We start from the raw sequence: 12,415 nt of genomic DNA on the forward strand, positions 1-12,415 counted from the left end.
CACGTATTTAACTGTCATTGTAACTCATGTATAAACTGACTAGTTGTACACTGTGAGACCATTGATCACTAAGTGGTGAGCTTGTGGGAGACACTCCTAACCTGGTCTTTCAGGTATAAAAGGGGAAGCTCCACCCACCTTCATCACTTGAGTGCTAGCGAATAAAGGTTACTGGTCACAGAGTGACCTTCTCTCAGGCATGGGCCTCATGTGCATTTATACTGTATAGTAAGGACCTATCAGTAATCAGTAACCATAAGCACTTTTCACCACCAGTCAATCCTTGTAGCAATGAAGGTTATTGAGTTTTGGTGATAGATGCAGCGAGCAAGAGGTTGTGAACAGCAAGCTCCCACAAAGTGCAGTGAGGTGAATGAAAAAACAACCTGCTTTCCTTGCTGGATTAGCCCAGGACAACTCACTTGACCTTCAAATAGTGCCATGAGATCATTTACGATCACCTGACAAGGCAGACAAGGCCTCATTTTAACATGTCATCTGAAAAATGGCCTTTGCATAAAGGCAGCACTTCCGTCAGTACTAAACTGAACTGTTGTCCTGGATTGGGTGCTCAAGTCTTTAGAGTGGGTGAGCTTGAACCCACGTTTCGACTCAGTACTGTGAGTGCTACCACTGAGCCTCAGTGGATGAATAGAGCAAGCATTCTATGCAAGCATTGTCAGAGCGAAGCAGTGCACCAAGAAAAGTGGGAGATTGATATTGAGTTTGAAAACTTTCCATTGGCAGTGGACGAACCATCTCTTTCTCACACAGCAGGGTTGTGGCCCCAGATGGGCATTAATCCAAAGCACAGACCAGCAAGACTTTCCCCCATTTGTTAATGACCTGGTGCTGGGAATGAGGCTGTGGGCATGAAGTGCGGCATTGTGAGGTTAGATGAATATCTAGCTTGGCTTGAAAGGTGCCTCAATTAAGAAAGGGTGGCCCTTGTGTGGAAGGCTCATGGTGCTATCTGTTAGTTAATTTGATTGTGAAGCTCATGGGACACTTGTTATCTGAGAGGGGCTGGAGCATTTGACTGCACATCAAGAGGTCCCTGGTTTGTATCCATGTTCCCTCTCATTAACTTCTATCTTATCACAGTAAATGTAATCTACACACCTTCCTCTTCTCCATGTCCATAATTATCCTGGATTGATATAGCTTTCAAGGTGAACCTTTTGCTCATTTTGCCTGTGTTGTGCAGATGGACCCTGTTGATTAGGCATGCCTGTTCACTGTGTGATGTCTGTAACAATATCTAGCAACATTGAATGTACCCTTGTACTAAACACACCTTACCAGTACAGTAGAGGGTGCTGTTGCTGGAGACCCAGGGGTTGCCTGCACACGGCAGATAACCCAGTTGAAAAAGGAACACACAGCTTGTTGTCAGCACTCAGGAGCTGCTAATAAAAGACTGCAGGTATGCAGAGTTTAAGCACAATACCCTGCCTCGTGGAGTCATTACTAAAGGTGCCTACATGCACTATAGACCCCTTTCAGAAATGTAACCAATTTCCTATTGAAAGTTATTTTTGAATCTGCTTCCACCACACTTGCAGGCAGTGGATTCCAGATCACAAGAGCTCGCTTTGTCAGCAAATGTTTTGTGATGTCGCCTCTTGTTCTTTTGTCAATCACCTTAAATTTGTGTCCTCTGGTTACTGATCCTTGTGCAACTACAAACAATTTTATTTACAATGTGAAAATCATTGATGATTTTGAAGAGCTGAAAATTCACACTGCATAAATGTTTTTGCCATTTTTGAAGGAAGGGCGAGGGACTTTTAAAGCCATGATTAGCATGACTTAGTAATTCCTTGAATTGAGACATTTTTTTTGATACCTGATGGTGTTTTGTACTTTGCAACATTGTATCATGAACACAAGCCAGATTGCATGTGTTTGAGGGTATAGCTCAGTGGTAGAGCATTTGACTGCAAATCAAGAGGTCTCTAGTTTAATTCCAAATACCCCCTCAGTGCCATTCAGGTTTCACAAATAGTAATTCTGTGCTCCTCAGTGTTCATTGTAAGCAGTGACCATAAGCAGTTTTCACCACCAGTCAATCCATGTGGTGATGAAGGTGCGGTTTGGAGTTTTGGTGATAGAGGCAGCGAGTAAGTGGTTACGAACAGCAAGCTCCCACAAACTGCAGTGAGATGAATGAAAACACAATCTGCTTTGCTTGCTGGTTCAGCCCAGGACATCTCACTTGACCTTCAATTAGTGCCATGAGATCTTTTATGATCACCTGACAAGACAGACAAGACCTCATTTTAACATGTCATCCGAAAAATGGCCCCTGCAACAAGGCAGCACTTCCGTCTGTATTAAACTGAAGTGTTAGCCTGGATTGGGTGCTCAAGTCTTTAGAGCGGGGGACCTTGAACCCACAACCTTTTGACTCAGTAGTGCAAGCTACCAGGGAGCTTCAGTGGATGAATAGAGCAAGCAGTCTATGCAAGCATTGTCAGAGCGAGGCAATGCACAAAGAAAAGTGGCAGATTTGTATTTAATTTGAAAACTTTCCATTGTCAGTGCATGAACCACCTCTTTCTCCCACAGCAGGGTTGTGTCCCCAGACGGGCATTAATGCCAAGCACAGACCAGCGAGACCTTTCCCCATATGTTAACGACCTGGTGCCAGGAATGAGGTTTTGGGCATGAGGATTGGGTGAATATCTGGCTCAGCTTGAAAGGTGCCCCTATTAAGAAAGGGTGGACCTTGTGCGGAAGGACATTCTTGCTATTGAGGGAGTGCAGCGAAGGTTCACCAGACTGATTCCCGGGATGGCGGGACTGACCTATCAAGAAAGACTGGATCAACTGGGCTTGTATTCACTGGAGTTCAGAAGAATGAGAGGGGACCTCATAGAAACGTTTAAAATTCTGACGGGGTTAGACAGGTTAGATGCAGGAAAAATGTTCCCAATGTTGGGGAAGTCCAGAACTAGGGGACACAGTCTAAGGATAAGGGGTAAGCCATTTAGGACCGAGATGAGGAGGAATTTCTTCACCCAGAGAGTGGTGAACCTGTGGAATTCTCTACCACAGAAAGTTGTTGAGGCCAATTCACTAAATATATTCAAAAAGGAGTTAGATGAAGTCCTTACTACTAGGGGAATCAAGGGGTATGGTGAGAAAGCAGGAATGGGGTACTGAAGTTACATGTTCAGCCATGAACTCATTGAATGGCAGTGCAGGCCTACTCCTGCACCTATTTTCTATGTTTCTATGTTTCGATGAAAGCCCGTGGTGATATATGTTAGTTAATTTGCTTGTGAAGCTCATGGGACACGTTATCTGAGAGGGGCTGGAGCATTTGACTGCACATCAAGAGGTCCCTGGTTTGTATCCTTGTTCTCTCTCATTAACTCCTATGTTATCACAGTAAATGTAATCTACACATACCTTCCTCTTCACTATGTCCATAATTATCCTGGATTGATATCGCTTTCAAGGCGAACCTTTTGCCCATTATGCCTGTGTTGTGTGTTTGGCAGAGCTGTACAATTAATCACACTCCCCTTCGCTTTCCCTGTAGATGGATCCCTTTCAGGAATGTAACCAATTTCCTATTGAAAGTCACTATTGAATCTGCTTCCAACACACTTGCAGGAGGTGGATTCCAGATCACAACAGCTCGCTTTGTCAGCAAATATTTCGTGATGTCGCCTCTTGTTCTTTTGTCAATCAACTTAAATTTACGTCCTCTGGTTACTGATCCTTGTGCAACTGCAAACAGTTTTATTTATGATATGAAAACCATTGATGATTTTGAAGACCTGAAAATTAACACTGCATAAATGTTTTTGCCATTTTTGAAGGAAGGGCGATGGGTCCTTTAAAGCCATGATTAGCATGACTTAGTAGTTCGTTAAATTGAGACATTTTTTCATATACCTGATGGTATTCTGCACTAGGCAACATTGTATCATAACACAAGCAAGCCAGAGTGTGCCTGGGAGTATAGCTCAGTGGTAGAGCATTTGACTGCAGATCAAGAGGTCTCTGGTTTAAATCCAGGAGCCCCTCAATGCCATTCAGATTTCACAAATAATGATTCTTTGCTCCTTTGTGATCAGTGACCATAAGCACATTTCACCACCAGTCAATTCTTGTGATGATGAAGGCGCAGATTGGTGTTTTGGTGACAAATGCAGCGAGCAAGAGGTTGTGAGCAGCAAGCTCCCACACACTGCAGTGAGATGAATGAAAAAACAATCCGCTTTCCTTCCTAGTTTAGCCCAGGACAACACACTTGACCTTCAAATATACCATGAGATCTTGTACGATCACCTGACAAAAAAGACAAGGCCTCATTTTAACATGTCATCTGAAAAATGGCCCTGCAACAAGGCAGCATTTCCGTCAGTACCAAACTCAAGTGTTTGCCTGGATTGGGTGCTTAAGTCTTTAGAGTGGGGAAGCTTGAACCCATAACCTTTTGACTCAGTAAACAAGCACACACACACACACACACACACACACACATACATGCACACAACTTATCAGTTTACCTGCAATTACACCAGTGATATAACAGCATTGCACCATCACCACAGGTACACAGTGGTTCAAGGAGATGGACAACATCACCGTTTCAGGGCTCCTATGGAGCATAAATGCGGCACAAACCAGTTGGGCTGAATGGCCTGTTTCTGTGCTGTCGACTCGATGAAACTCGAGGTAATCAAATTTAACAAGCACAAACTTGTAAAGGCAAGGAACAGTCACTTTCCTTGAAATGCTCTTATGTAACTTTGCATTTGAATTGTTGCAATACTAGCTTATTTTGTAACAGGTTGTGACTGGTTGGGAGATTTGAAATTCATTCGTGTATATGTATCTGAGAGAGAACACAAAAACAAGCAGAGCCAGGAGTAACTTAAAAGAGGAAATCGATTATTGAAGTAAGGCGGGGAGGTTTGTATAAGGAATCCTCCACGATACTTATAAAATGGAATAACTTTAGTATTAAAATGGTCTGTTGGAGAAATGTTGGTAAAGAAAAAAAGCTGCACATTAGTTTAGCAAAAGCAAAATACTGTGGCTGTTGGAAATCTGGTATAAAGACAGCAATGTGAGAGCACCATCAGCACAAGGGGATAATTTTAACCCCACTCACTCAACAGAAACCTAGCAGGTGTGCGGTTAAAATTGCCCTGGCTCTTACCTGTCCAAAAGCCGCCATGATGGCAACAGCTGCAATTTTAACCAGCTCTCCTGACTGCAAAAGCTTCGATAGATATGTGAAGAGAAAAAGATTAGTGAAGACAAACATAGGTCCCTAGCAGTCAGAATCAGGGGAATTTATAATGGGGAACAAAGAAATGGCAGATCAATTGAACAAATACTTTGGTTCTGTCTTCACGAAGGAAGATACAAATAACCTTCCGGAATTGCTAGGGGACCGAGGGTCTAGCAAATCGGAGAAATTGAAGGAAATCCTTATTAGTCAGGAAATGTTGTTAGGGAAATTGATGGGATTGAAGGCCGATAAATCAACTGGGCCTGATAGTCTGCATCCCAGAGTACTTAAGGAAGTGGCCCTAGAAATAGTGGATGCATTGGTGATCATTTTCCAACAGTCTAGCGACTTTGGATCAGTTCCTAGGGACTGGAGGGTAGCTAATGTAACACAACTTTTAAAAAAAAGGAGGGAGAGAGAAAATGAGGAATTATAGACTGGTTAGCCTGACATCGATAGTGGGAAAAATGATGGAATCAATTATTAAAGATGAAATAGCAGCACATTTGGAAAGCAGTAACAGGTTTGGTCCAAGTCAGCATAGATTTATGAAAGGGAAATCATGCTTGACAAATCTTCTGGAATTTTTTGAGCATGTAACTAGTAGAGTGGACAAGGGAGAACCAGTGGATGTGGTGTATTTTGACTTTCAAAAGACTTTTGACAAGGTCCCACACAAGAGATTGGTGTCCAAAATCAAAGCACTTGGTATTGGGGGTGTGGATGTGGATAGAGAACTGGTTGGCAGACAGAAAGCAGAGAATGGCAGGCAGTGACTAGTGGGGTGCCACAGGGTTCAGTGCTGGGACCCCAGCTATTACAATATACATCAATGATTTAGATGAAGGAATTGAGTGTAATATCACCAAGTTTGCAGATGACACTAAGCTGGGTGGCGGTGTGAGCTGTGAGGAGGATGCTAAGAGGCTGCAGGGTGACTTGGACAGGGTAGGTGAGTGGGCAAATTCATAGCAGATGCAGTATAATGTGGATACATGTGAGGTTATCCATTTTGGGGGCAAAAACAGGAAAGCAGAATATTATCTGAATGGCGACAGATTAGGAAAACGGGAGGTGCAACGAGACCTGGGTGACATGGTACATCCGTCATTGAAAGTTGGCATGCAGGCACAGCAGGCAGTGAAGAAGGCAAATGGCATGTTGGCCTTCATGGCTAGGGAATTTGAGTATAGGAGCAGGGAGGTCTTACTGCAGTTGTACAGGGCCTTGGTGAGGCCTCATCTGGAATATTGTGTTCAGTTTTGGACTCCTAATCTGAGGAAGGACATTCTTGCTTTTGAGGGAGTGCACCAAAGGTTCACCAGACTGATTCTCGAGATGGCAGGACTGACATATGAGGAGAGACTGGATCATCTGGGCCTGTATTCACTGGAGTTTAGAAGAATGAGAGGGAATCTCATAGAAAAATATAAGATCCAGATGGGATTGGACAGTTTAGAGGCAGGAAGAATGTTCCCTATATTGGGGAAGTCCAGAACCAGGGGTCACAGTCTAAGGATAAGGGGTAAGCCATTTAGGACCGAGATGAGGAGAAACTTCTTCTCTCAGAGAGTTGTTGACCTGTGGAATTCTCTACCACAGAAAGTTGTTGAGGCCAGTTCATTAGATATATTCAAGAGGGAGTTAGATATGGCCCTTACGGCTAAAGGGATCAAGGAATATGGAGAGAAAGCAGGAAAGGGGTACGAGGTGAATGATCAGCCATGATCTTATTGAATGGTGGTGCAGCCTCAAAGGGCCAAATGGCTACTCCTGCACTTATTTTCTATGTTTCTATGTTTCTATGACACACGCCTGGAGCAACAGGGTCCTTCTTTACAAGTGCATGTTGCAGCCCGATTATATCATTGAGGCCTGTCTGTAATTTTAATTCCAGCCTGAGCGGGGAATCAACCTGGAGTTAAAATCGGGGCCAAATTATCTCTAAACTCTGGTGGCAACCCATCCTCAACCACTCTGTGTTCACGTGACTATTAATATTGAATTTTACATTTGTTTGTGGTGGAACCTGCCTATTGCTGTGCACATGAAACAGCTGAAAAGCCGCCATCAAACAGAACAGAGATCATACCAGTGCAAACCCTACAATGTAAATCAGGGTCAATGTATTTTGCAGTAATATTTTTCTGTATGTCTGGTCTGCTTATAGCCCAATTATTACTCACTTGAGTTGCGAAGTACATACATTGTCATTGCATATTTAAGCACCTTATCGTCAGAAACTTTTCAGACCCACATAAGAAATGGAGCCTGAACTATTCATTGCTCCTCCTGCACAACATCGGTAATGTGAAGCCTTACATTGACCTCTGTATTGATTGAGAAGTTAGAGTTCTGATTGATGCTGCACAGAGTTGTGCTCGGCAGGTTGTGCTTTCTCAACCCTCCCCTTCTCCCCCCTCCCATGCCTACTGCTCCTCCTCAATGGGGTCCCAGGGCCTGCAGCAAGGCTGGTCGTCAGTTGCTCACTTTGAGCCGCTGCCACACATGATGGCCTAACAGGACGTCCCCAACCAGTTCGGGTCTTGAAAGGCCCGGCTGTGGACTGCATCACCTCAGCATGGGCGGCAGCACTCTAGTGTGGATGGGTTGCAGAGAGCGGCAGGTGCAAAGGCAGAATTATATCATCCTGAGAGAGGACATCAGGTTCAAACAGGCTCGACACATTGTTACTCGCCTGGGGCTGACCCTCAGCATCTGAAGCAATCTGGGTGAGCAAATATTGCTGCCCTGCTTTGGGAACGATAGGTCCCCGTTGAACTGATGGGGCCCCAGACATGATGGCAGTGGTCAGTGTGTCCATGGCAGCAATTCGCCTCTGCATTAACACAGACTTTGACTGCGACACACCACAGAGCTGATCAATGCCACCACGCACTGACATCACATTATGCAGGCCTCCAATGGCGATGGCCTGGTGCTCAATGGCTACTGCAATGTCAGCTGTAGCCCATGACGCCATGTCTGGGACCCCATGGTCAATTGTTGCATCCAACGTCTATTGGGCTTGGTGGACTGCTCCATCCTCACAGCTAGTACACGGAGATTCTCGCGCACCCTTGCCAGTGCACCCAGCAATGATTTTCTTGCAACAACTTGAAATTCGGCCTCATCAACAGTGCACTGCTGAGCATCACTCAGGCACGCACTCACCCTCCGGAGAATATAATCCCGAGGCAGTGAGGCACTCAATCACCGCCTCAATTGAATGCAGGTGGCGCAGCTCCAAATGCGGCTCAATGTATTGGCCGAAAGTTGCAAATCATTAATGAAAAATTGTGGAAATGCTGTAAAAATGCTGCTGTTGCTGCCCCACTTAACGGCCCACTTAATGCCGTTTACGGCCTCCAGAGTAGTGTGCAAAACCTGGATTTAATGTTGCAATCCACTTTACATGCGGCAAAACTGAATTTCGCTGTTCCAGGCGGCAAACGCAACCTGGCGTTAAAACCACAAAATCGGTGATACTGAATTTCGACCCCTCAATGTTTAGTCTGGAAAACTGTAAAGTGCTGAATCGAAAGATGAGGTGCTGTTCCTCATGCTTCCACTGAGCTTCATTAGAACAGTATAGGAGGCCGAGGACGGAGTGATCAGAGTGGGAGTGGAGCAGAGAATTAAAATGGCAAGTGACCAGAAGCTCAGGGTCACACTCACGGACTGAACTGAGGTGTTCCGCAAAGCAGTTGGCGAAACTTCCCACAGATGTGTTTGTCTGTGTTAACATCTGTTACTTGAAATTGTGACATCTTGAGGAACCACACATTACTGCCCCTTGCAGTGATGCGTTTTCTAATTACCAACAAAACACAAGTGAGAGGTGATGATTAAAACATTTCTGTTTGCTGCACAATTGAACAACTTAAAAAAAAAGGTCTCAAATAAGAACAGCGGAAGGCACTCTGGGGGCAAAATTCGGTAATGCCCCGTTTGGGGGTGGTAACCGAGTCGAGGGGGAATTCCTGCGGCGGTAATTGGGGTTACTGTCCCCGAGAGGAGTGAAGTGCAATGTCGGGTGCTCTACTTCCTCTCGGAGGCGGAACCGCGGCGGTAAACATGAAAATTTTCCAGCGCTATACGATGTCTCCGCGTAGCGCTGGCACAAGCACAGGGCCCTCCCCTTCCGATAAATGGGAAGGCATGCTAGAACTTTGCAGTGGGGCAACGGGCCACCACAATACCACTGGGGAGTGGGGTGGCATGGCCGCAGCCCGGCACAGAGGCAGGGTGCGGGACTCTACCATCACGGCACGGATTCCGCGAAATCAGCAGAGAAAGGTCCGACCTGTAATCTGTAAAAAAAAAATGGCGGCACGCACCTTCCCTTTACTTTTTGCCTGTAAGCAGAGTGCGGTCGGTTTGCGAACCATGAGGCTGGCGTGATCATGGACCGCGGCAGCCTCAAGGGACGCTACCCACTTTTTGTTCAGGGGCAAAAACGAGTCGCTGCCCTTGGCGACGATGTCATCATCACCATGCAGCGGCCCGGGGTGCTTCCGGTTTGCGCCTCCACTAACTCCCGCACAATTTCACGGATGGAAGTAGGCGCCCCCCCCACCCCTGCCGGAAGTGAAATAGTTTGCACCCCATTAGCGCCACCTGTGGCCGCTAATGGGAGGCGCAAATGGTGTAAATTTCTCCCCCTCTGTTTCCAGCTTACTTTATTTTCTGAGGTTTATAAATGCAAGACAAAAGTTACAACAGGTTTACAATCAGTAGTCATTTTTCTAACTCTGTCTGTCTATCTCTCTTTCCACTGTTTCTGTTTTCCTATCACACACACAGACACCAGGGGGTGAAATACTGTTGTGCCCTGTTTGGGGGCTGGTAACATCCGGGAAGCGGGACATTTTGTGCCTGGTGCAGAAGTCCCGCCATGCTCGAAAAATTAGGGTTACCGCCCCCGAAAGGAAGTGGAGCACAAAATAACGCACTGCGCTTCCTTTCTGGGGCGGTGGTGCGGCAGACAGCTCGGAAGTGGGCCGCAGCTTTACACACGGGGCCACGTAGCGCTACCGCAGAGGAGGGGCTCCTCCCTTCATTAAAGGGAAGGGCCCAAGCTGCAAACTATGCAGTAACGAAATGGGCCTCCCTAGACCACCGGGGAGCAGGGGTGTCATGCCAACAGCCTGGCACTCAAGCAGTATGCTTTCTCAGGTGGATGTAAAATATCCCATGGCACTATTTCCTGACCAACGTTCATCCCTTAATCAACATAACAAAAACATTTTATCTGGTCATTATAATATTGCTGTTTGGGGGAGCTTGCTGTGTGCAAATTGGCTGCTGCATTTCCTACATTACAGCAGTGACTAGGCTCCAAAAGTAATTCATGGGCTGCAAAGTGCTTTGAGATGTCCGGTGATCATGCAAGGTGTTTTATAAATGTAAGTCTTTCTTTTTATGAACGTATTGTTGACATTAGAAATTTCAGTTACTGTACAAAGAAAAAATGATGAAGTGTATGTTTTTCAGAAAGCATTTTGATGATTTATTTGGAAAAGATCACAGTGCCACCTAATGACATGCCAAGTAATTGTTACAGGTCAGTGTAACAGGCAATTGTTGATATTTTAACATTAAAATACCATTCTAAATGATAACATAGCATTTTAAAATCTAAAACCATGACACAGAATGTAAAGATTTGTGGACAGGAATATTTTTAAGAATATATAGATATATAATAAAGTATATAGATAGGACAAGAATAACTAAGTGACAAATTTTCCCATTGGCTAAACCGTTACCATCCTCCAAAATGTCAGTTACTATGAAGGGTGTTGGGCTGTACTTTTCTCTTCCAAATTATCTTTTCTCTTTCTTCATCAGACGCAGTGGCTTATAGTGTTCTGCATTATATGTATTGTCTACAGGGAACAGGCCATGCTCCTTTAGTGCGATCACTTTAATCATCTTTGCTGCTGCTCATTTGACCATGTTGTAAATAACCTAGGGGGCAATGTTTCAGTTAAGTCAAGTCTCTTTAACATTATTTGTGTGTCAGCTGTGGCTCAATTGATAGCACTCTCACATTATCACATTGCTGCCTGTGAGCTTGCTGTGCGCAAATTGGCTGCTTCGTTTCCTACGTTACAGCAGTGACTGCACTTCAAAAGTATTTCAGCAGCTATAAAGCACTTTGGGATATCCTGAGGCCATGTATAAGGCGCTATATAAATGGAAGTCTTTATTTCTTGCTTTCTGAAGCTCACAGTGTTTGATGGATTATGGTCACTGGCACGTGCAGTATTATAATGTGAGCAGAATAAATAATCCTGTTCGATAACTAGAAGTGTACTGGAAATTAGCTCAGTCCCAACCATTAGTGATACTCAATACAATGGTCCTACTTTTGTCCATCCCACCTTCATTTCTGCTTCCTTGGCCCACCACAGTGTTCTGTGTACATACTTGTCAAAGGATATTATTAAACTCGGAGCATGAACTTACAGCATCCAGAAAAAGCATAAGTTTATGGAGCTTCCTCCAAAACTGACACAAAACCAAATAACAATTTAACAATTACAGCTTCGCGATTAAGGGGACACACTGCAAACAAAACTTCAACCTCAGCCCAAAGTGTAAAGTGACAAATAATTCTCAGCTCACATACACACACACACACACACAGTGAAACAGCTAACCACAGATTAGGTTAAAGCTAAATATAAAAGGCGAATACTGCGAATGTTGGAAATCAGAAATGGTAAGTCTTTCCTGCTGAGTATTTCCAGCATTTTTAAGTTCTATTTCAGGTTAAAGCTTGATGAGCAAACACTAAATCGTGATTGTGGAATGAAAATAGATGGAGCAAGGGAGGCCCACATAGAGAAATTAAAGCTTTTTTACCAATGGGATTTGGAAGCTGCTTTGTTCCGCAGACTGATTCACTTTCTGAAAGAGTTGTTTACATCGATCTCTTGGCATCAGACGACCAGTTTTCAGTTAATTTTGGCTGACTTAAACAGTTTGATTTGATGGTGATTAAAGGGAGGAGCTTTGTATCAATTTTCAAGTCTAATAATAAGGTTCTATTGTGTTAATGCAGGCTGTGTTCCAAGATAATTTATAAAGCAACACCTGCCCTTTTACCTCTTCCCTTCCCATTGTCCAGGGCCCCAAACACTCCTCTCA

The sequence above is a fragment of the Pristiophorus japonicus genome, chromosome 21, assembly GCF_044704955.1.
Source record: "Pristiophorus japonicus isolate sPriJap1 chromosome 21, sPriJap1.hap1, whole genome shotgun sequence".
Taxonomy (NCBI): domain Eukaryota; kingdom Metazoa; phylum Chordata; class Chondrichthyes; family Pristiophoridae; genus Pristiophorus; species Pristiophorus japonicus.